Genomic DNA, 25,209 nt, shown 5'->3' on the forward strand with positions numbered 1-25,209 from the left:
TACTATATGATCCAGTTTGGCTAAATATTTGAAGTTCTGCAGACAAGGTTTCAGCCAGCTCTCCCAGGCAGTTCTCCTTAGAAATGCAGGGGATCAGGCTTTAAGTTAACAAGTACAGACTTGGATGTGAGTTTTGGATAAGTGCTTGCAAGTACACCTTCAGAGCCAATAAACCTCAGGAGAATGAATTTCATAGGATACCAAGCAAGAGAACCCTCTTGTCTTCAAGCATGTGTGCACACATGCATACAACTCTGAAAAAGCAAAACTATTTTTAACTTCACAGACATCATTGAGCATAAACATTATTCTCATTATACATATGGGAAGGTGAAGTTTGGAGGAGTTAGTCATCTTGTTTAAGTTAAAATATAGAAGCCTGATTCTTACAGCTAAGCAAGACAAGTCCATGCCTTTCCTCAGACATGATCTCTGAAGGAGCTATTTTACTTAAACAAAAACTGTCCTTATTTTTTGTCAAGCTATGTGATCATACCACAGTGAGATGGGGTGAGTATTAGGAAGCATAAGGCAGCAGAATGTAATAAAAATCCTATCAGTTACTTCGATGCTTTTCAAAGACATTGTAAAGAATTTACACATCTTCCCTTTCTTCCTTGAAATACATAGGATGGTTCTGATGTCCTTTAATATCATTGTAATCCTATCCATGCCCAACATACTGTTTACAGCACATTATATCCTCTATAGAATCTCAGACCTTCTGAACTCTTAATTACTCAATGAGATATAGATTTAAACCAATTGGATTGTGTACTGGATAAGATTCCAGTTTAGTCCTGTCCTCACTCTATAATCAAAGTTTATAAGGTACAGAGTTTATCTGGAGGTTGACCTGTGTCCTTTATCAAATTTAGATGGACTCCATGGGCAGTTAGCTGTCAAGCTTCAGTATAAGGCACCAGTCTGGAATACCAGGTGCTTTTTCATGGCCAGAAAGTAAGAAAGGTGATAAATTAGTTGTGATTCAAGTGCCTTAATCTCTAGCTAGAGGGAACATCAATCTTGGACAGAGTCACTAACCTCAAATGAACTCATTAGCTTTCTTCCCAAAGCTTCTCTGATTCGTCTGTTCTTTGACTGGTAGCAGCATCCTCCTCCTCCTTGTCAAGCAGATTCATATTCCAAGAAACCATTTTGACTCCTTCTTCGACCGCCTCCTGCCCTCAGTCTCCTTGGTTATTTTGGTATGGAATTTCTAAAATCCAACTTTTTCTTTTGCCTAAAAATTTCAACCATGTGTTTGTCAATCTTATGCCTTGACTGCTGACTTTTCTGTTGTCATTATGCTTCCATTGTCTCCCTGTTCCCCTGGCAGGACAATCCCCAAACACCATCATCCTTTCACTTCTGTTAATATCGTTGGGTCCAACTCCTTTCTTCAGCTTAGGCATCAGCTCCTTGTTTTCCATAATATGAAATTAAAGTTTGGTGCTGTTTCTCCAAGGTCCTTCACAGATCTTTCACTCATATTTTTTCTCTCCATAGTTTGTGCTGATTCTCATCTGTTCTGTGGGTCATGCTCACCTCATTGTTTTGTTTGTTCACTTTTACTATCCTGTCTTATGTTTTATTCCAAAGTACCTCAAGTGTGTTGAACAACGTTTCCAGAAGGGTTCAACCCTCCATATTGCCCAAATTATTCCTCAAATTTTAATTCTGCTGTTACATGCAGACAATTAGCAAATCCATGAAATTTAGAATGGATCCAAGCAAAGAACCCTAAATAATCTTGGTAGACATTTGCTCCTGTCTACTGTATCATGTTTCACACTTCTGGTATCTTGCCTTAAAAAGAAGATATAAAATGTGCAGGACTCTCTTTGATCATGCACAGTCAGATGTTGGATCTCTGTAGTCCTTTGAAATTCCTCACAGTATAACTAATAAATGATGACAGTAATAGAAAGATTCACTTAACTTCACTTACTTTCCTCTCCAAATTCACCTGAGTTCTGAGAGTGTTTCTGTGTGACACAGCCTTGTGTTAAAGAGCCTTGGTTAATACAGGACATCTATGATAGTCACATCCCTCCGATTACTGGCTACTTTTTCGCAATAATTCCTAAAGTTCTTCCTTCTGGCTAGGTAGTTATCCAAATGAACTCTATTTACCTACTCAGGGATCAATCAGTCCATGTATCATCAAGGCTTTTGACATTATATAGGTTGAGGATTGCTATGAAATATGTTCCCAGATTTGGTCTTGCAGCATCAGTTTGTCTGTGCTTCCTACTATTTGCTCACTAGAATTTATGTTGCTACTAATGCCTGGACTCAGGGATGCTGGGGAGCAAAGGAAGCTTCCCCATCAGAAGAGATGTGAGTAAATGTAAACTTCCTTATCCCATTCCCATTCCATATGGGCTTCGCTGAAAGTGTACTTCGAATTGTCTATATCACGCACAGCATTCATTCCTCTTATGCCACAGAAAGCAAATAGTGGCAAAAGGCAAGCTGTAATAAAACTAAAAAGCACCTGATGTTATCTGTTCCCTCTTGGGAACTCCTGCAGCTTTCAGTCCGTTTGTGTGCAGCTGAGTCAAAGAAAGGTAGTGGTGGGATTATTAGTGAAGAGAACAGCTTAGGAGAAACATGAAAAGGGGACCAGTTCTTATTCTGATTCCCTTTTTTCCCCATGCAGTTAAAAAGAGAGAATCTTTTAAACACGCTTCTGTCAAACTCCTTTCATTGGTCTCTTTTTCTCAGCAAAGTTACCAGCGGTTTCATTCATAACGTGATCTTGAAGGTTGTTTCACTGACACTGGGATATAGTTAAAGTATTTTGTAAAGGGTATCACTCAAGTGTAAAGATGCCTGGTAGGAAAAATAAGGCCCTTGCAGAAAAAGAGCAGCAGCCCATCAGATCTTGCTTTTTCAAACCAGGCAGGTTCCCCCATGGAAAGATTAATTACAGTCAGGTTTGGAAGACAGCCTTGCTGTGTTTTTTTTCTCCTAACATTAGAAAAGATAAAGGGGGTGATTAGTGTGCACAAAGCCTCTGATCAAACCAGCACTGAGGTTTGTGACAGGAGGTTCAAACACTTTATGGATCACTGGTGCTGACAGGTAGATCACACAAGCCTTAAACAGATGTTTAGCGAGAAGATGAATGTGTGAGATCTCAAACATGCAGGACTCCTTTGCCTGGCCATAATAGCCTGTGAAGCATTTAAAAAACCTACCTTTTTTTTTTTTTTTTTTTTTATCTGCCCACTAAAAAGGGAAAAAGGAAACTACTAACAAGCTTGCATTAAATTTTGAATATTTTTTAAAAGGAAATTAAATCTGGTCAGATCCTTGAAATTGTTTAACTTTTTCTTTGCTGTTCTTTTGGGATATATGACCACACTTTGCCCTCGCTGAAACCTTTCTTTGCTATTCTTTTGGGATGTATGACCACACTTTGCCCCCTCTAGAAAACTGTCGCAGTGAGCCAATGGGTGTGAATTCTCTAATGAATGAGGTGCATATGAGATGCTCAATTGGAATAGAGATATGTTCAAATTAAATTGCAAAGGTCTTTGTACCAGAGAGCTTCAGAGACAAGGGCTTTTTATGGGATGTGTGTGCTCTGTAGGATACACTGCATCGGCACAATGACTCGAAAATACAGTAATTATGTAAGGCTTGTTCAGCAAACTGTATTTACTAGACCTCTCTGAAACATTTTGAGTTGTTGATACGAAGGGAGGTAAATACTGCATTGGTGCCATTTATTACGAAAATGCAGAAGTTCTGGGCATGATTTTTAGTACCTTCTCAAGAGAAATTATCTTTAGCCTTGCACTTTGTAGTCACAGAATCCTCTCATTTGGAGGTGAGAATGTCCTGTGTGGGGGACAAGTGGAGACCCTCCCTATCTAGCAGTATATTAAGATCTTGGCAGAATGTCTGATGAATGTCAGACACCTGGAGTTATCTATTCAATTTAGAAATGGGCTCAAGCCAAAAAATCCAGACCCTAGTCTCAGATTTGAACACTCCAGAATTCAAGGATTTTTTGGATAAAGTGTTTAAGCCATTCTATATAAATAATCAAATAGCAGAATTTAGTCTGAGCATGGATTACAAGCACCCCTAAAATCCAAGAGTGTTCTTTAGGGTTTCATGTAATTGGTCTGGAGAGCCCTGACTCAGGGTTTGAACTCTTTGCCATCAACCTTGAAAGAAGTTGGTTCATAAATGTGGGGCTTTTTTCCTCCTCCTCCTTTACTGTTTTTTAGTTCTTTTTAAAGAAATGCAGAAGAAAAGGTGTTTGTAAGCAACTTCCCAAATTATTTTTTGCCATCCATGAGTGTAGAGCTGCCTGTTTGAATGTTTCCAAGAAAGTATTGTTCTTATGTGACAACAGGTCAGAAAGACTCTGCATTAATTACACTAACATATGGTTATTAACAGATTCTAGCTCAGGGAGCAATACTTTACAATGTTATCTTCCACATAGTCAGATGTTAGCCATATTGTCAGTGCTGGCAGCTATTGTTTCACTCATTTACTTCACAGAGCTAATTACTCCCTAATAATAACTTTACCTTGGAGTTTTTCACTTGCTTGTGCCAGCAAACCTGTTCACACTACATATGCTAATTATTGGCACTTATTCATTATGTTAAGATAGCTTTAAGTTCAAGCTGTGCAGCCTGGCTTTCGGTATGGAGCCAGCTGGCTGCAAAGTTCCACCTTTTTTTTTTCCCCCTTTTTTTTTTCTAACTAAAGTCATTAAAAGTTTTAATATGGGCCTACAAGATTCAGTCTTTCAGGCACATAGTTGGTTACTTGTGGACAATTGCAAGTTTATAAGGAGCTCCTGGTTTTCTTTAACTATTTTTCAGAGCTTGCAGTGAGGTCTTTTCTGTTAAGTGGATTGTAAATTCATCTGTAATTTGAACTATGAGTCCATTTACCAAAATGGCTATTAATTTTCCTCCTTCCCTCACCCAGTTCAGCTCCCTGCCTGTTACATCAATCCTTATATTTTTCCACTGGGAGTCCCAAGGCCTTTTCAGTGTCTGGTGAGGATGCTGGGTGTTGATTTGGTTTCTCTGTGCTTTGTGTCCAAGGGCCTAAACTGTCAATGAGCTTTGTATGGATGGATTCACTGATTTGTCCTGGGCTCAACATAAGTACAGCAAATCAGATCATTCAGATTTGCAGCCTAAACCAGACAAATTTCATGGGATTTGGTCTATTACATGTTTCCAGAATTCTCAGTGATCCTTTTTCACACTCTAGAATAGTGCATATTCTCATAAAACCCAGAGAAATGTGGTGTCTTCTAAAGATAAAATACTGTCCTTGATTTGCATGAAGAATTTTATGAATACCAACTGAACATCTACAGGGGAATCAAAAAGACAATTGATGTCTGATCCTGGTTAATGTTCTGTGTACAATAAGGGATGTTGAAACACTGGCTGCTTCAGCTGTGACTCTCAAAGTGTCCTGTGTCACTTCATTGTCTAAGTGATTTTCCACTATCTGCTGAACTGGTCTGACATTTTGTCAAGTTCTTAAAGAAATGATTTTTATCCAAGATAAGGTGAACCTATGTGAAATCCTGTTCAGTTTTTATCAGTAGAAAGAGGTGACTGAAATCTTCCATATGTAAGAATTAAGTCCATATTGGAAAAAATTACCTATTTCTGCCTCCCCATGAGCTTTGTATTCTGCAAACTCATGAGCTACACTGGCATTACAAATACCAGGTTTATTTCTGGTCTAGCTAACTTTATTAGAAAAAAATGCACGCAGAAAACTGCCATTTGGCCCTCTTATCTTCTTGGTGTGCACACTGCATACGTTAGGGTTCCTCTCCATGCTAGTTGTAGTATCAAAGAACACATGGGTGAATTAAGTAAGATTATTTCATAAACAGCAAAGACTAAATCTTTCCTTTTCTGTACACGTGTACTTCCTTCCACTGTCAGTATGAGTTGGTTTTGTATGCCTCAGTGCACAATTTGGCCATAAAATACGGGAGAAAAAGCAGGACACTTAAAACTGAAAGATTTACTTGAAATAAAAATACTGTTTCCTGCAACATCCCATTTTACAGCCTCTGAGTGTTAGATTGGATTCTGCTTCAGTACAATCCCAGTATTATCAACAAAGAGTTTGAATACAGTTCTTAATAAATCTGAAGTGAACAGACTTTCAGTTGAGCCATAATAGATGAACTTTACAGACTTCCATAAAATTTTGGGCTAAAAAATTAGAGTATTGTTTAATAAAACTACTGTAATTATGACTCTATATTATAATGTCCAGTCCAGATTATACAGAGGTCAGGGCTTGGGAAGGGGGAGTTTATCCTTTCCTGAAGTGATTCAGAGCTGTGGAGACATGTGATAGACAAAAGGTGGGAGAGGAAGAACTCGCAAGCTCTGCTCCTGACACACAGCTGATGCAGTCAGTGGCTGCATTGTGTGATTGAAGCATGCAGAGTGAATCTAGCAGTGGTTCACTAGGTCAGTTAGTTTTCAGTTGGAAAGAAACTGCGGAAGAATCGAAAAAGAAATCTGAAATGTTCTCAGCAGTGGCCCTAGAGTTTACTGACTGGTGTACTGTCCAGTGACATTCCAGCTCATGTGAAACAAGGGGATTCTGGGGTATGGTAGCTACTAAACAGATCATATTGACATGAAAGAAACCAATCATTATGTTTAGAAAAGGTTTGAACCAAACCCTTGGGAATTGACCTTCACCTGTTTTCATGAGAGGCTGAGCCTAAATTCCAGATCTGATTTCATTGTGGAAATTTGGGTTGAGACATAGAACAGTGTGGTTTAGACATGTATTATGAGAGCCTGGTATCACTGCTCAGACAACTGCTAAATTTTACCTCAGTGGCCTTCTGCTTTCTTGATAGACTTAAAACATTACCAAAGTAGATGTACCACCTAGCAGCAAAATATTAATATTTTATGCAAGGAACTGAAGTGGGGCATGGCTGAAGAACCTGTATTGGGAAGCTTATGTAACCTTACTGAGCTGTGTGTGGGAGCACTGGTTTTAAGAACAATAGAAAGGATAATTTGGAGAGCCTGCATGGACAGTTTGATCTTCAAGTCAGTTTTGCAGGCTTAGGCATGGTATTTCAGGCCAGATATATGAAGATCAAGGAAGGACAATCATTCTGGCTTGTCAGTGCCTAACTTTCCTTCTATATGCCTAAATTATAGTTTGTATTTCCACACCCTTCCCTTAACTAAAAGTTTGACAGCTACTTAATGAAACCACTGGAGGTGAGAGCAAATGGGAATTTCTGGAGGTTATGTCAGTATCTATGTCCATCTGACCAGTGACTGTGAGAAAAAGAGAGGAAGGTTGCAGGTTATTTTATCAGGTGCTTTTATGTTGGATGAAATAGGGACCATCTGCCAGAGGTGATTAGGACAGACAAGGCAAAAAAGCACTTAATAGCAATTAGGAAAAGACATCCAGCAAAAATGATGTGACAGAACTCTTAGGAACTTGTTTATATTTTTAAGACTGTTTTCTCAAGGAAGGCTGAGTGAGAACAGTTTTTTAAAGGTAAAAAAAATCTCCTCGGATATTTTGGCACTCCTTAAAATCTGCCGGAGCCTGACGGACTATTCTGACGTTCTTAATGCACCTGAGAGTTACTTCCCAAACATGCCTTTCCTTATGCTAGATCTTGCCAAGATCTTTTGTATAAACCTCATTTGAAGTTTCTAGGACACAGCAACATGGCATGAAGGAGCCCTAGAAGAATTTTCAAAATATGATTAGCACCTATTTCTAAATCCCATATCGCAAAAAGATCTTGGCCAAATCGCCTGTAATTCAGCTGAAAGTATGTTCTTTGACAGCCGACCACCTGTAAAGACTTTGGAGGATAAATGACCTCTCCTGAGATAGGGGGAACTCGTCAAAAAGTATCTAATCTAGGTATTTATCTGTGCTTTGAACCATGTACTTTGAATTCTTGGGTTTACAACAAAAAGCCAATCTTGGTCTTAACTGTGGACAGCCTACCTGTATTTTTGTACTTAATGCATGTGGGGGAGCAGGAAATATGTGCTGGACAGATGCACTGGGGAGGGTTTATTTACTTGTTTAGGAGAGGTGTGTTACTTGCCACTTGTGTGTTATGCTTGATATATTCGACTAATAGCAATAAAACCTTTATGCTACCTTATACTGCAACATATTGCATGAAAGGAGCTTATTTTTAAAATCTCTTTAAATAGGTTTTGGAGTGGTTTAGAAGAATTATTGGAATACATTTTTGAGTCCTTCTACCTTTGAACTGCTGCTTACCACAGGTCAAAGAAACTTCCATAACTTACATGGAATTGCTTTTCCGTAAATAATGTTTTGATGGGAGTGTAATGTCTGGAGTTGTTTCAAGGCTACCTGCAGATGTTGTGGGCCACATTATGCCACTGTGAATCGCCCACTTCTCTTAATAAAAATGCATTCAAGAAGGCTGGTGGCATCCTGGCCTGTATTAGAAATAGTGTGGCCAGCAGGACTAGGAAAGCAATTCTCCCCCTGTACTCAGCACTGGTGAGGTCACACCTTGAGTACTGTGTCCAGTTCTGTGCCCCTCACTGTAAGAAGGACATTGAGGTACTGAAATGTGTCCAGAGAAGAGCAGCAAAGCTGGGGAAGAGTCTGGAGCACAAGTCCTATGAGGAGAGGTTGAGGGAACTGGGGCTGTTCAGCTTGGAGAAGAGGAGGCTCAATGGAGACCTTATCACACTCTGCAACTCCCTGACAGGAGGCTGTAGCCAGTTTGGGGTTGGGCTCTGCTCCCAGGCAACTAGTGACAGGACAAGAGAACATAGTCTCAAGCTGCACATGGGGAGATTTCAGTTGGACAGTAGGAGGAATTTCTTCACAGAAAGGGTAATTAGACACTGGAAGGGGCTGTCCTGGGACGTGGTGGTGTCAGGCCATAGGTTGGACTTGATGATCTCAGAGGTCTTTTCCAACCTAATTGATTCTGTGATTCTGTGATGGTAGCTCTCATGGATTACAAAACAGAGAAGCTCAGAAGTCCCTCTGGCCTAGGACTGAGCACAGGTGATACAGTAGCTGAGTAATACTATGTAGAAAGTTGGGAAGGAAAAGGTCTATCTGTTGACTGAAGAGAAAATTCACTTCTGAGGGAAGTGAGGGTTATAGTGAAACTGTCAGAGGTACGTGATAAACACTGTTTGTGTTCTGAGTTTTCCCTTGGGTATCAGCACCTCTCCTGTGGTACATGCCTGTATGCTCTGCATATGTGTGTGGACTCCTGTGTGTGGGGCATCTGTTTCGTGGGTACGGTGTGTATAAATATATGTGTAAATATCAGTACATGTGCACATACACACACATTTACATTTTGAAATAAATACCAGAAATGAGATTTATAGATAGCTTTCCTCATTTGCTTGTGTGGTGTGTGAGACGTGTGCACACACATCTACTGGAGAAATGTGTGTGTGTTTATAGTTCTGTATGGGCACAGATGATGCGTGTGTGTATACAGACACAGGCAAACATGCACTCACGTTGTAATACATTAGATGCACTTAGATGTGTAGGACTCACTATTGACTTTAATTAGGATGCCAGCATAGACTTCTTGTAAAGATCATTAACTCAGAGTTATTCTTGCATTTTTCTGAATACATATTGTATATAGTGTATGAAGTGAAATATATTGGAGTCTTACTCCACTGATTGAATCTGAGGAAAGTTAAGTCCCTGGAAAAATCAAGGTACACAGCTAGACCAGCCTGTGGGTGTGCTCTGCTGGTCCTTCCTTAGCATTCAGTTGTTTCAAGCCACAATAGACATTGTCAGATCATTCTCTTGAATATTCCAGGAGAGGGACAAACCACTGCAGCTCTTGAAAAAGGCATCTAAGCAAACTTTAGGCATTGCAGTGCTTCTGACTTTAAAACAAAGGTCTTGAAACAGTTGGATTAACTGAAGATGCTTCTTCATGATTACTTGATGGCTTGGTGGGAGTTTGAAGCTTGTCATTAATATTGTCATTTGTCTGAATAATATCTTGTAGGTGCTGCTTGGCACTGAGGTGACGAAGCACCACATTTTCACCTGAGCCTGGGTCTGTCTCGACGTATTGTTGAATTTGTTGCGTCAGGACATTGTGCTGTGCAGCCCTAGGGGACCCTACGAAAGGCATTTGCAGGCAGGAACTTGAAATAAGCACAAGCTCAGCGTAATTGTAGCCAAACGGTTCCACAGAAGGAGTGTCTGTGTGTGGAGTCTGAGCGTCCAGCTGTTCGGAGGAGGATTACGAGGGCTTTAATGGAGAGCACAGATGGAATCAGTACTATTGTCCGGAGTATTCTGGGGCAGAGGCTAAAGTGTGAAGGATGATCAGTGGAGAGCTGATTGGAAAGGAAAAGAAAAAAATAAAGAAAGAAAGAGGAGGGGGGGGAAAATCCCCTTGTTCTCTAAAAAGCAAAGGGATTGATGCTGTCCAATGGTGAGGGTGCAGAGGAAATAGTTCCCAAAGCTTGCTTTCATGGTTAGCAGGCATTGTAAAGATGGCACAGGTCATGTGTTGTGTGCAGCTGTTTAGAGGTTCTTACAGAACTGTTAGAGACTTAGCAAGGCCCATTATTCAAGGCACTAAGGCAGTTTTACTGGATATGGACTACTGCAATTGTATAAGCTCTCCATTGTGTGAGTACTAATTTAGAGTGCTACCATAAGCCAGCCATACAATCCATGCTGCCCATGAATGAATGAGTCATCTTGATAAAAAGGCTCAGAGCACACAGCTCTGACTTTTAGTCTTAAAGGAACCTGATGTATTCAGAATGGGTAGCATTTTAGTGAACAAACTCGCTGGCAAAATATTTTAGGTTTGAACTGCTAAAATAATCCTTTTCTTTTTGGAGAAAGGTATTGAACCCAAAGACTTTAGATAGGTTTTCATTTGCCTTACCACGTGTTAGACATATCTGTGGTTACTAATTTGTTATGGGATATTAAAGTGTTACTAATGTGCTTGTATAAACAAAACAGGTTTCAAGGCCACTTGGTAAGGCAGCAATTTATGTCCTAAACCATTCCTTTAGGTGCCAAGGAGCCCCATGATTGTTTTATTCTAACCCATTTGGCTGCAGGGATGCAGCTGTTAAAAAAAATGCACGTACACAAGCGACATGTTGTTGTATAGCACTGCTGTCTTTTTATCACCTTGCCTGCAAAGAATGAGAACAGTATTAGGTGCTCTAACGTAGTTGCAACTTTTTTTGTAAGGTATTCCATGGAATTCTTACTTGCATAGCTTAAGGTCACAACCAAAAAGAAGACTTACTATCTGATAAGAGGACTTAGCCTTTGGGAGCATCTAAATTGAGGGACTCAAAAGTGCTCCCCAGGTTCACACACGCATCCTGTCCGACCATCATTTAAGAGCCTTAGTTCACATATGAGATCTGAAACTTTGGGGGCTTCTAAATACACATAGTACCTGCTGATTTGTATTTCTCCTCTTGTGAATGGGCTGAATCTGCTCCAGTCTAAACACCCAAATGCTTAGCTCCTGCCTAAGGGTCATCACAGTCCAGAAACGAGGCAGAGCAGCATTGACAGTACCCATAAGGTTCAGCACACAGTCATAGTGCCTGAAGCACAGTGACAGGGTTGTAAAAGGTAGCAGCTTCCTTTCCCACATGCAGCAGTTAAAGAAGGAATAGTCCTTCCTTTTTTCTCTTCTTTTTTTTTTTTTTGTCTTGGTGTGTGCAGTAGCCTGGTGGAAGCTTAACAGTCGCCTAAGAAATGGAAAGAACTGGATTGGGACTTCTGTTTCCTTAGTGCTATTCACATTGTGTCTCCCACATCTCAGAAGAGACAAGACCTTTCTCCACATCTGCTGAAACTAGGCTTAAAGCAAAATTATACTTGCTGCTTATGTCATAAATGGAGCAAAAAAAGAAGTGTCATAGCTCAGTGTCCTGCTGATCATGACATTTGAGCCTGTGTTCTGCTCCATAGATGCCTTGTGAGTTTTTTTTTAATTAAAGTTATTTTTTAAAATTAAGTTACTTCTGCTGAGTACCATCAGGGTCAATTTGTATTGACTTCAGCAGAGCAAGGACTCAACACAAAGTTCCTACAGGTCAGATTTTGCCCTTAAGAAAATAATTATTATTACAAAGTCCCTTTTCTGAGCTGAATGCTTCTTAAAAGCTAAAGGCATTTTAAAAAATCAACTATTACTTTATGTTTTCATCATGTTTACAGCTGGTTTCCTTTCTGATCTCTCTTACTATCAGACTGAAGTTTACTGAGTCAGATTTGTTTAATTAGTTTAATTTTACTGTTCAGCAGCATTGCCAGAGTTGTACTTTTCAGATTCACAGTTCTAAATGAAAATATTCTCAGTGACTGGCAAGACAAAACAAAAACAACAAAAGTGGAAAAGGAATTACTAAAATATTTGTATTCACTTAGGTAAAATGTTTCCAGAAATGAAATTTGGAGCAGAAAATATGTGAGGATATATTAGTTAGTTAACTAACTTCAATCTACTCTTGCTGAGGTCTCAGAATTCCATTCCCTTTATTGTGAATTAGGTCTACCACACAAAGCCTCTGAAGTGTTAGTGCCTAAATTTAAAAGAAACCCACAAAATGATCACTGATAGTAAACACTTGAAAAATTGTTTACCTGGCAAAAATATTGGGGGTTTCATATAAATCTACACATCCTTGGTCATGCCAGTGGGTGATTGAAGACTACTCAGAGGGTTTTCCCACTATCTCTTCAACCAAACTCAGTGGCATCAAGTGCTCTCATGTCATGTGACATGATGTGTGCCATGAGGTTCATCACCACCATTACATCAAGGCTGGGGCTGTCCCATAGTAGCATAAAAAAAAATTGCTGATTTGTGTTGGTGAACCTTAGTTCCAGTTGCACCAAATGTCCAGCCCCAGAGACTGTGTTCTGGGTGAAAACTTCGTTCTCTGTCTCAGATGGTGCTTAAAGAGATCTCAGGAGGACTTATTGGCCAGCAGTATTTCTCTATAAACAGTACTAGGAATAAATCAATTGATCAGAAAATTCCTTTTATTACTAAAGAGAAATGAGTACCCTAAGAGCAGAACATAAAAATGAATCCTGAATGACCAAGGTTTATGCTTACTAGATGAATAATAACATCAGTGTAGTAGTTTCCAGAGCTTTTTACATTGCTCCATTACATCCCTCTCTCCCAGACACATCTACCTTTCTCTTTAGTATGCAAATGCACAATTAAAAGCATTCAACAGATAGAGATGAATAAGCTAATACAGTGTGCTGCTAGTAATTTATTTTCATTAACTGGGAGTACCTCAAAGAGCAAAGAGATGCTGGAAAGTTATAATCGATAAGAATCTACTGAGTGCCTTTATGTAAAACAATAGATTTTGTGAATATTCTGCTTCCTCTCCAGGCAGTGAGCTAGTATGGTTAACCAAAATTGTTGAGTAATTGTTCTGTGGTTGAGAACAAAATGCTGAATTAAACTGTTCCCAGCACAATAATTGTGTGATTACAGCATTTATGTTGCTGGCCAAAAGAACAGTCATTAGGTTTGGAAGACTTACCAAAACCACAGGCACAGGGAAAAAAAATGCAAATCACATGTAAATTGTCCTCTAATACCTATAGTGGCTTAAAAATTGGACTAGGAGTATGGTATGTGCATATTTAAAGGCAGTCAAGCCAGAAAAAATTATTGTACACTCAAGAACTACTTCAGACTAGGAAGAAAATGCCCAAGGATTATTCGTATTCATTATGTTGTACTTTTCTCCCTCTTGTGAGATCCTGCACTTCATATATTATGCGTGTATTCTGCTTTGTGAATGCTCCTCTGTTTTCCCTGACTGCACACCAGTCAGGTATTGCTTGGGAGTTGTGAGGCAGGTAGGGCTCCCACACCTCACTACATCTTGGGCCAAGCTGATTCAAAGAGCAATATCCAGGGGAGGCAGGCAGCAAGTGTTTATCTGATTGCTGCCATCCACCAGTAAAATTAAAAACTGATTTATGATGATAGGTGCTCTTGTGAGGTAGACAATTTTCTTCTCCATCGCGCTGTCCGTGTCTAGAAGTTGCGAAAAAAACAATTGCATATAGTCTTTCCTTTCTGTTTTGTTCTTTTCCTTTTGTTGTTTTGCTCATATTTTTAATAATGGAGGAGGAGGAGGGGGAAGACAAGGAAGAAGTGAAGGAGACAGGAAAAAAGATAAAATGTTTTGGGCAATCAAAATGTTTGTGCTGCCATTCAGTGCAGTAACAAGCTGTAGGATTTGGATAGCTGCTTACCTGGCTGTGCACAGAAATGAGATGATGAGATGTCTAAACTTTATCCCTCTATCTACAGTTAATTGCTCTTTAACTGTATTGCTGTCATTGAATTGTAGGCACAAAATGAGACACTGTCTTCAGTCCTATTCAAAAAATGTTCCCAAACAAAACTTGTGAAAAACAGTTTTGTATGAGGATTTTGGTAACAAGGGGAAAAAAAAAGGATCAGGATATGAATGGAAGAGTGGTGATGTATCCATTTAAAGAGTTTTTCTCCTGCAACTTGAATCCATTTTGCTTTTAAAGTCAAACTTTTGATGGCAAAACTGAACTCTACTAAGGAACAATTCCACTGGCAGAAGGGACAGTCAGAAACAAGTCTGAACAGCTGAAAGATTGAAAAGAGGTCTTTATTGTGCATTTCCCTGGACAGTAATTAGAGGCTATCCAATACTAGAAACGTGTTTTCCACAGAGGTTTCTACTAACATTTGGTCTGAGTTTTCCTGACCATTTGTCCATCATGTTTAAGTGCAGGGGTTTTTAAGATCTTGTAGAATGCAATAAAACTCAATATACAATAGTAATATTAGCAATAATAATAATATTATTTTCAGGAAAGAACTACACTGAGTTGTAGCAACTTGTGCTCTGAAATTGATGTCACTGGAAACTACATTTATCCTGAAACATGTATATGGTTTAATAATAAAATTTGGAAAAAATGGAGACATTCAAAGGGTTTAGCGAGTGGATTTTAGTTTTAAGATTATCTGAGCAGACCCAATTCTGCATGAGTTTACATTGATCACTCTTCCCCTGTATTATATTAGATTGCATGCAGTTTTATTGACTATGTCCCCCAACCTTTTAAATTAAAGAGAGCAAGAGGAGGTACAGACTTCAGTGCAGAATTATATTTTTGTAAGTCATTTATGTCTATTTTTTCTCTAGATAGTATGATTTTGAGTAGATGACTTTGATAAGACTTTCATGTTTGTTTATACCATTGCACTATTCAGCAGCCAAATGGGTTTTGAATTTCTGCCCACTGCATGATATTAAATAACCCCTGTTTCTTGCCCACTGCCTACACACTAAAATGGTTGTGTTTGTTTTAATTAATGATACTCAACTTGTCAAAGAGATACTGAGTGAAAAATACAACTTGAAACCTTAGGGGTTTGTTTGAAAGAATACCCCTTCCTCTCTGTATGGTAGTATTACCTTACATCACATTAAGGAAATTGGCACAAAACACCCAAACCAAAACAAGAAGTACTTATTATAAAGCAAAACTCTAATGATCTCCTTGTCTTCTGTGTCCACAAATTTACGTAAGAAGATATCTGCATTAAGGATTGTGGAAGTAGAATTGTGTCATATTAGTTGAAAGACTTAAATATTTTGCTGTAATTATTAATAGAACCATTGAAAGCAACATGTGATGGGTGACTTATAGTGAGTGGAAGAGTTGATGTAGAAGGCCAGATTGTGGTCGTAGTGCAGTGCAAGAGTGTTGGAGGTGGAAGTATCACTTGGAAACAGAGGAAAGCTTTAGGGAGCTATCACTTCCCATTACTGCTTGTCCTACTGTGCCTGCCGCAGTGGGGATGGAGGAAGAGCAGAATGAGAGATGGGCTTGCCTTGCAAACTTTTTGCTTCCCGTTGAAGTACCACAGCATGCCTACTTCCTTCATATTTAATCCTCTCTTACTTTATGGTCCCAGTGTTTGAACAATGGGTCGAGTACTGCTCTTTTATTCACAGCTGCTCTCCACAACTGTCTCTACATCACCAATAAAATACTCAGTCTCTGAAGATGGTGGTCCTCTAATAATGGTTTAGGCCTTAGATATTGATCCATTCATGAATTGGGACCTTACCATTGTGTCAAAATGGTCATGGAACTGGCCTTCATCTACACACTATCATAAATACAGTTGTTTCCTAATTTGAACTGTCCTGTTTCAGGTTAAAAATTCGGGGTTTTGGAAGAGTAGACAAGAAAGATATTACTACAATTCATACATCAAAATGATTAGTTACTGGTGTTTGAATATGTTACAGAAAATCAACAAGACATACAGGAGGAGATGTAGCAACTGGCCTTAACACATATACCTCTGAATAACTTTATATGACAAAAACTACCACTTGCTGAAGCATAATGGCATCAGCTGTGCTCTTGCCACCCATTTCTTGATCTTTTGAGGAAAATGCAGAAAAGAAATCTTTTATGTGTATGTTCAGACCCCAAAAGCTGCATTGCTTCAGTCTGTGTAGGAGGAAGAACCATGGTTAGAATAAATTTAGAAATCACTTAGAAATCACTTCCGAAAATTATTTAGAATAAATTACCTAAGATGTATTCTCAACCTAAAAAACATCTTGGGCAGGTTTATAGCCAAGCATTTTATGGTCCTGTTTATATCCTTCGCATGAAAACATTCACAGCAGTACTTTGGTGTTAGGATGAGCTCAGAGGCATCTCAAAAATCCTGAAGAGACAGCAAGGTGGGGCAGTTCTTCTAGCTCACAGGATTTATCTATCAAAAAGGAGCCAGACCTGCTGCCTGTGATGACATGTAACACTACAATTTATTTCCTTACCTGGGTCTGTTGACTTCTGACATTCACAGAAGTTCTTGAAAAGTTATTTTTGACTGATTCCTCTCCTCCCCACTCACTACATCACATGCTGGTGTTGAGCCTTCCTTCCCATTCCTACTTGTATTTATATTCTACCCACTGATTAATAATGTTAATACTTGCAGAGTCAATGCTGTATATGTTTAAACCCCCCTGTGCTATTATGGCAAAAGTCCTCTAGATTCTGCACACCTCTCTTGACTACTATTTCTGCCACTCTGACTTCCTCAAATAGAAACAGCCCCTGTTAACACAGAGGTGACACACGCTGCCCTGTTTGCTCTTCCCTGCTTCCTCTGCAGCAGTGGTTCATAGCAAACCTTCTTTCCAGAGCTCTTTTGACAGCAGTCCATGATACTGTTGCACAAAGCTTTTGACCTGGTAAAATGTGAGTACCAAGGAACTGACTTTGGAAAGAAAGAGACATAGGTTAGCACACATGCACAAACCCCAGCCACTTCAGTCCCTTTAAACAAAACGTGGAAAATCAGAAGGAAAAAGTATGCAGATGACTTCTGGAAGGCTGTTCTGAAGAATGACAAGGGAAGTATACTACTTTTTGTCTCTGATTCTTTGTGGCAAGTACAAATAAACCCATAGTTCATTATAATTTGAATAACTGAGCCAATATATAACGGATCAGCTAACTGTAGAAAACAGTACACATGTGCTGCTCAAGAAATTATCCTACATGCTGTCTTTTAAATCACATCAGGAAATCTCACACCTGTTTTCTTTTCACTGACAAATGTTTCGCTGAATAGCTTACTGCTAGAGTGATCAGCACTGGTCCAGACCTCATTGGGAAAAGCATTAACCAGGCATCTGGAAACTCTGTGCTCCATCATATGCTGTGAGGTAGCATCAGTCATTAATGCAAGTTCATAGATTTTCCAGTTTGAAGGAAGTGACTTTGCAGATTAACTCTTGCTACATGACAGTTGCACTTAGGAGCAAGTTGCTGGGAGCTAACAAAAATGCAAATCGAGGACAATATAGCTTAAAAATCAGCAGTTTTGACAGCCACAAGTTTGTGGCAGGTTTTCATTATAGTCTGGGTTTATTCTTCTATGAAGGGTGCTAACAGTTAAAGTTAGGTGCTTACAAGCTATGCCATGAGAAGCATAGTATTTATGTGAATATTAAGTAAGGTGAAATAAGTCAATTTGGCTAAAACACTGGTTATCATAACTCAAAAGCCAATTTTGTGTCCTCTGCTAACTTTAACCTCTTCATGAAACAAGTGGCTTAATCAACCAAACAATGGATCTTTTTCTTCTATAAGAATGAAAGAGCAAATTATTCTGAGTGTTGCTCTTGAGCTTAGATTAGAAAGGGTTCTTTTGAGAGTGCACTTCAGTCTTCCTAGTGTGGCTGTTACCTGAATTACTGTAGCTTGCTCTTAAAGTCCTGGTTGCCAGAGAACCCCACACATTGGAGTGTTCTGTAGTCCGGAGCAGCCATTCCTGTGTGAACTCTTACACTTTTGACTTGAAACAGCTGCATATTGGAATTAATTCCAGTTTATGTTCTTTTTTAATTTCATGTGGCCTCTTCCCTTTCAGTTAAGCTTTTTGTTCCAATGCCTTTGTGGCAGAATTGTCCGGTAGGTAATTTACATGCTAAGTGGCACGAGCGTGAAAACTTCTTGTTACATATCATCCCAAACAGGAAAAAATCATCTTGCTGCATTTCCCTCCTCTGCATGTTTTTTCTATTCCAAATCAAATATAAAATGTATGTTCTGAAGTTCTTTATTTTAGTTGCAGAAATGAATAAGTAATGCTGCTTTTTCCATTGGAAGTATCCAAGAGAGTTGCCTTAATGCAAAAGGTCCTTTTGGCTTCTGTCCTTCAAAGTGCTGCTGGAGGTGTTTGTCTCTCACCAGTGCATTTTGTTCTGTAGCACAAAGTGGAGGAGGGAAGCCTTTGGAAGCAAGTTATCAACATGGAAACAGCTACTGTCTGTATTATTTGGCAGTTTAAGGCACTTCTCTGCACTTCAGTTTAAAAAGGCTAAGTGTGTCTTCATGTACAGACTTTGCAGTGAGATGAATTTGAGATGGATGCTGGTAATGACACCTGGATTCTCTTGCAGGACTGAACAAAGATGGAAAGTTTCCAGCCTGCAGAGCCTTGCTTTTTAAAAATGAGAAATGTATATGTTTTTCCCTGAGATGCATTCCAGCTCTCCTGAAAGTTTGTTCCTTGTGTTCTTCATAAGCCAAGTTGCATGCATACTATTACCTGTTAAGGATTGGCTCCATAATCCATCAAACCAGTAATTTTTCCACACCACCACTCCAAATAGAGCTCTCCTATGCCAGTGGAGTTGTAGTGGGGAGGGTATGTGTGTGTGTGTGTGTGTGGTGGGTGATAGAGATGTCTCCCTAAATACCCTTCATCTTCTTAAAAAGCTTGCCACTATGAGAGCATGTTTTCTACCATCAGGAACACTATTTGCAAACAACTGAGAGAACAGTGAGAACTGAGTGTACTGAGGTGCTTGAACAGGGTGAATTTTGACAAGCATTGGTGTGAATAGTGTAAGCCTCTTATGCAGCAAAGGGAAGAATAATATTTAGGGCCCAGATCATCCACTGCAGAATAGTTTACAGGTAGTGATTAGGAAGAAAAAGCCTTCAGAAAATCCTTTGTCAGGACCCCCTGTACCAGGGTGTCTGTCTGAGGAGAGAGCTGCTCTGCAGTAGTGAAAACAAAGCGTTAGGTCAGAGAATGGGGTGGATCGGGTGTGCTCTCTGTCTCCTGAGTGTCTTCGTCTCCATGTCTCTGTTTCTTGGCATCCACTTTCTGCTTTGCATCCTAAGCACTCACTAAGCACCTCGTAAAAAGCCACCTCAGACTCGGTAGGAGAGTGATCATTGCATAACCTGGATAGGCAGGGCTCCCTGCTGTATAGATTTAGGACATACTTAAGTCAATTTAGGGAACTGATATAGGGAAGAGAAGGAGAACAAGATTTTCTTTTCTTATTTTAAACGTCACTGTAAGGGAAAATAGCAGATTGTAGTTATATGAGGACATATATTTTTATTTCCCTTAAGATAGACGTGGGGGGGTGTGAGGGAGAGAGAAGGAGATGGCCAACACATGTGCTAATTAAAGACTCCAGTCCTTCAGCATAGTGTGTGCCACCCTGAGCCAAGTGTTTCTGGAGGAAGGGGGACCAATGCAATTAAACATGTCATTTTTGAAGGACAGATTTATGTTACTGCATGTTAAATGTGCATTACATTCTTTCATATACAGTAGAAGAGATGCTTAACTTATAAACAAGTCACAGGCAAGAAGATATTCCTACAACGGTTTGAAGTTAATCGAATCATTCATGTGCATCCACTGTTCTGGGAATGTAAAATCTGAACTTATTCGAGGCAGCTGAGAATAAGTGAATCGAAAAAAAAGTAGCCATGCTTCTACATGAAGAAGACATGTCAGAGTCCGTTGCAGCGAAGGTGCTCATACAGCTCCTGAAAGAAATCTTTCAAACGGTTCAAGAGTGAAGTACTGCTCAGAGTTTTGTCAGCTTGTAGAGGAGAGAGTGTTGCTTTTAGCAGCCATTCTTATTCACACTGAGTAATTCGTTACTCTGTCACCAGTCTCACCAAAATGGATAGAATTGCTTCTGAAGAACTAGAGGTGGGTGGATGAGCAGTATTCGCCCCTCAGTGGAAACTATTATATATGAATGTGTATATATATATATAAAATATATGGGAAATGCATCGAGATATTTACCTTGGAGAGAGGAAAACTTACATAAAAGTTGATGTTAATAAAGATGTAATGAGCAACTGTGGAAATTAAATTGATGGAAGTGTATGAAATGAAAATAAATAAAACTTATAGCAGCTGCTATGTTAGGGGCTTAGGTTTGTTGAAAGTATGGGTTTATGTTACTTGAGAAATATTATAAGCCTTCTAGATTAAGCAAGAGTCATGTGAGGGGGTAAACTGTGAACTTTTAATTAAAGACTCTGTCAAGATGCATGGGCATAAAGGGCCAAAATAAGGTCATGCATGCTACCCTGATTCTGGCTTTTCCTAAGCCTTGAATGCCTAACTTTGCAATCTTAGTATTTCCTTAAACTATTTTGTCTGTGTAGCTATTTACATAGTGACCCAACGCACATGTGACATCTTACGGAAAATAGTGTAGAACTGTAGTTGTCAAGTGTTTGCAATCTAAATTTATGTAAGTCACAGCAGGAGCTAGTAACAAACAGTAGGGGTAACTGTTAAAATCATACTGCTTAGTGCTTAGGTAGCTGTGGTAACCATAGTATGTTCCTAAAAGTAGGTAGGAGACCAGAATTTAGGCGGAAATACTACAACTGTAATGAAGCTGGGAATGCTGGGAATCTAGCTGTGGCTATGCTAAATGCAGGTCTTTGTGTGGTTGGATTTGTTATGGTCAAGTCATAAAGAACATACACAGATTTGTGAAGATGCTGGCCCAGGCTTCAACAGCTTGAATTGGTTCCAAGTTTACTAACCAATTTCTTTTGATATGGTAAGTCATTTAGGGGCAGATTTTTCAAAGGCACTGGAACAAAGTGAGGCACTTTTCAAAATCAAAAATTTTTACGGGTAGCTGTGGGTGCCTCAGTTTCCCACTTCGACAGTAGATATACTATTAGTTGCTTGTCATGTGCTGGTTCTGATTTTTGCACTGCTAAGTTCTTTAGAGATGGTCTCCCTTTTGGATTTTCACTGTCAAGTATGAACGTTCCCTGGTTTTGGTTTTAGCTCTAGGTTAAATTTGGTTGGAATTTCTCATGCTTCTAACATACTTTGCCATTAGAGATTACTTACTGTCCACATTATGAAGTAAAGAACATTTAATTTCTTGGGTATTTTTAAGCTGTGTTATTTCTCATAAAGTAAATGTCAAGTGCTTTGTCTTTCCTTGCAACATGGGCTTCCCTTGTACTCCAAATTGCTAGTCAGAGATATGAAAGTATGAATTCCTTGGCTAGGGAATTTATATTATAGAATATTTTGGCTCTGATGACATTTGGTCTGTTTCTTTGTTATTTTATGTGCATTTGTATGCTTTTTCAGTGTATGCCATACCTCTGCAGTTTGCCATGCAGTACAAGAATACGACTAGCTAATGTGACATTCAAATTACAAGGAAGATTGGGGAACTGTGTGATGAGTTGATATCATGGCAGTAGTGTGTGTAGTGAAAAAACAGGCCCTAGGAAGACTGTATCACTGTCATCCAGGCTAACATCACAAAGTAGATAAGAAGTTACAACGTGAAATTGTAGTCCATTAAATCCATTGGGAATTTTGTGAGGATTTAAAATGCAGTTTTCACCTTTAGAAAATTAAACTAAGGAGAGGTAATCACGTAGAGAGACTGGCAAGTGGAGAATCTTGACAGCTATATGTCTTCTTAGATTGTTGAAGAGGTATTTCTTTTTATGGACATATGTCCATTAGCAGAACAATTTGAAGGGCCTGAAAAAGAGCTCTGATTTGCAGTCCATTATGTTCAAATTAGAAATACAGTATCAAGAAGTTACCATCCAGGAAGCATTGGAAAGTATGTAAGCTATATAATAAAAAGTGTTTGAGAGATGTAACTGACATAGTAATAACTTTTAAAAAAAAAAGTGGGGGAAAAAGAAAGGTGGAAAATACCCTTCATGTAAAACTCAGGAGGCCCTATATTCTGTGCCACTTGAAACAGTTGTATCCTAGCAATTCTAGTTAATAATAATAAACATAACAAAAGTTAAGATGTAGGAGTTAAATGAGCCATAACAGCGAAGAGTCCGTAATTTGTGTCATATTGTGTCAGGTAATCGGATTAAAATAAACTGATGTTTGCACTTACTTGTATTTAGGGGAAAATGAAGTGTAGCTGTTTGAGTGCTGCTCCATACATTCCATCCTGGAATGAAAATCACATTGTTTTGACTGCGTTATTTCTGTATCCATGCAAACCATCCTCATCACTCTATAGTTTTTACCTCCTTAATGCAACCAGGGTTGTGTCATTTGAAAGTAGTGGGTATAAGGCCCCTTGGAGAGATAAAGAGGAGCAGTGATTTGAAAAAAATGAAATGCAGCAGTCAGAGTTAGGAAGAAAGGGCATTTTCCTGGTAAATGTTTTCCTAAATGGGAATTTTTCAGTGTGGTGTTTTGCTCGTGTATTTGGCAGTCACTTGGAATCAAGTGCAGACTTGTGCTACATTGTGGGCTTGGCAATGACAATTTGTGTGTGTGTGGTGCTTTAGTTATATTAGCCCTGGAGGCAGAGTTAACACTTGCAGTGGGACAAGAGTATTTGCAGTCATCAGAGAACTTTGCAGTCAGCTTCAATAACATCACTCCATTTTTTTCACTTTTTTTTTAACATTTTTTTTGGCAGCAAAGCTCTTAGTAGAACCATCTGTCTTTCTATTAGTGTTTTTGAGTCCTGTTTTGAAGCTTCTTTGCTTGGCAAAGTCACTTTCATCCTTGGAAACCATTTGAAAAAAAAAAGTTCTGTGGCTTTTTGCCGAAGAAGAGTACTATGCAAAAATTCCACACGGCTGTTCATTTTTGTTCTAAAAGAATACAGTTACTTTGTCTTTGTCTTTTAAAAAAAAAAAAAAAAGCAAACCACAACCCCCCAAACAAAACAAACAAAAAAATAAACAAATGAAGAAAAAGCAGATATTGGGCAGGTCTAGGATGACTGAGAGGGGATAGAGAACAAATGACATTTTACGTATTTTTTTCTCCCGTAATCCAGTTGAAGGTACTTATGTCTTCTTAGTTAACAGGATCAGAATAGAAAGGAAAATAGTGGAGTAAGAAAAAATGGATCAAGCTAGTTCAGTGATTGAAGATACATCTACTCTAGTTTCAGTCCCAATCTTAATCTCCCACTGCAAGAATTTCCGTCAACAGCACTCGAACTCCATCCTTGCAAATTGTTTCAGACCATAAAGACAAAGTCAACACACACAGAGGTGTTGACAGATTCTGGCATAAATTAAGAGGTTACCATCCCCAATTTCATATCACTCTTATGCCTTGTAACATTTTTGGGTGAACCGAGGCATCTCCTGGATTTTCAGGAGATTAAATTGAAATAAAATTAAGTGCAGATGCTGTAGCCTGAACTGTGGCAGCCAAGGAGCTGGCACAGGTTCTCTTTTGCCAGTTGTGCTATGCAGGCAAAAATGAAGGGAGTTACACCTTCCTACACCTCTGGTCATAAAAGGTTGTCTATTAACACCCTAACTTTAGTTTCTTAAGGCTACAGACTGTGTCTTCAATAGCATATCTACCTCTGATTCCTCAGCTTCACACTGCCACTAGAATCTAGACGAGCTCTCTTAAAATCTCTCAGTCTCTCCTTTACTGACTGCTCTGATCAGCACAGTGGGTTTTTAAATTAAAACTACTAATTTAGCTTTTTAATCTAGCAAACTTTTTGTTTCTCATCTGTGTGAAATACAAAGACAACATCTATTTCTAGCAATTAAGAACTCACAGAACTGGGTAAAAGCAATAGGATTGCTATTGCCATTGTGCCATGGCCAACTTCCAGTTTTGATGACTAATTTCTGCATGTCTTAAGTCCCCTGCAGTATCCACTTACAATATAATATTTTCCACTTCCTGACTTGCATGGTTGTGTACAGTTGCTGTGCAGAGTTGAACAGCTAACACTTCAGACATAGCTGTGTTTTATTTGTGAATAAAGTGTCTCGGTCTTTTTTTCTTACCGTCTCAGAGTCTTTTATCTTTGCACATGTGCAAATAAGTGTGTGTGTATGGGCAGAAAAATAGTACTGACTGTGCTGTATCCTGGTTCTGCACTTATTTGTACTTCTTGGGGGAGATGTCTTTGTGTTCGGGCTCAGTTAGGGTGAATGCTACTGTCTGAGGCAGAGATACTGTTACACAGTGCAGTAAAAGAGAAGAAAATGCTACCCTGCAGTCAAAGATAAAGTGAGTCATCATGGACTGTGGGGGGAATAATTAAGTGGGCTATAGGTATGTTAGTGGAATCTTTTGATTTGTTTTGGTTAATGTAATTCATATGAATTGTTTGGTAATTAAGGTGAAGCTGAATCGTTGATACTACCAGTACACCCCATTATGGAGAGGCACATTCAAACCTGACCTCTCCAATCAGAAATAAAGAAAGCATGCTAGGAGGCATTGTCCCCCCAAAAAATTCCGTGTTTGATTTTCCCTCTCCTGTTCAG

General features: G+C 39.1%; 1 protein-coding gene across 1 annotated transcript in view; it reads left to right on the forward strand.

The window, feature by feature from the left end:
• The window catches only part of LOC103799813 (transcription factor SOX-5-like), a gene marked incomplete at both ends in the record, with an annotated part of 132,415 nt that overhangs the window by 36,632 nt on the left and 70,574 nt on the right, over positions 1 to 25,209 (forward strand). The window lies entirely within an intron of this gene.

Source organism: Acanthisitta chloris, unplaced genomic scaffold (assembly GCF_000695815.1).
Source record: "Acanthisitta chloris isolate BGI_N310 unplaced genomic scaffold, ASM69581v1 scaffold9163, whole genome shotgun sequence".
In the NCBI taxonomy this organism is placed as follows: Eukaryota; Metazoa; Chordata; class Aves; order Passeriformes; family Acanthisittidae; genus Acanthisitta; species Acanthisitta chloris.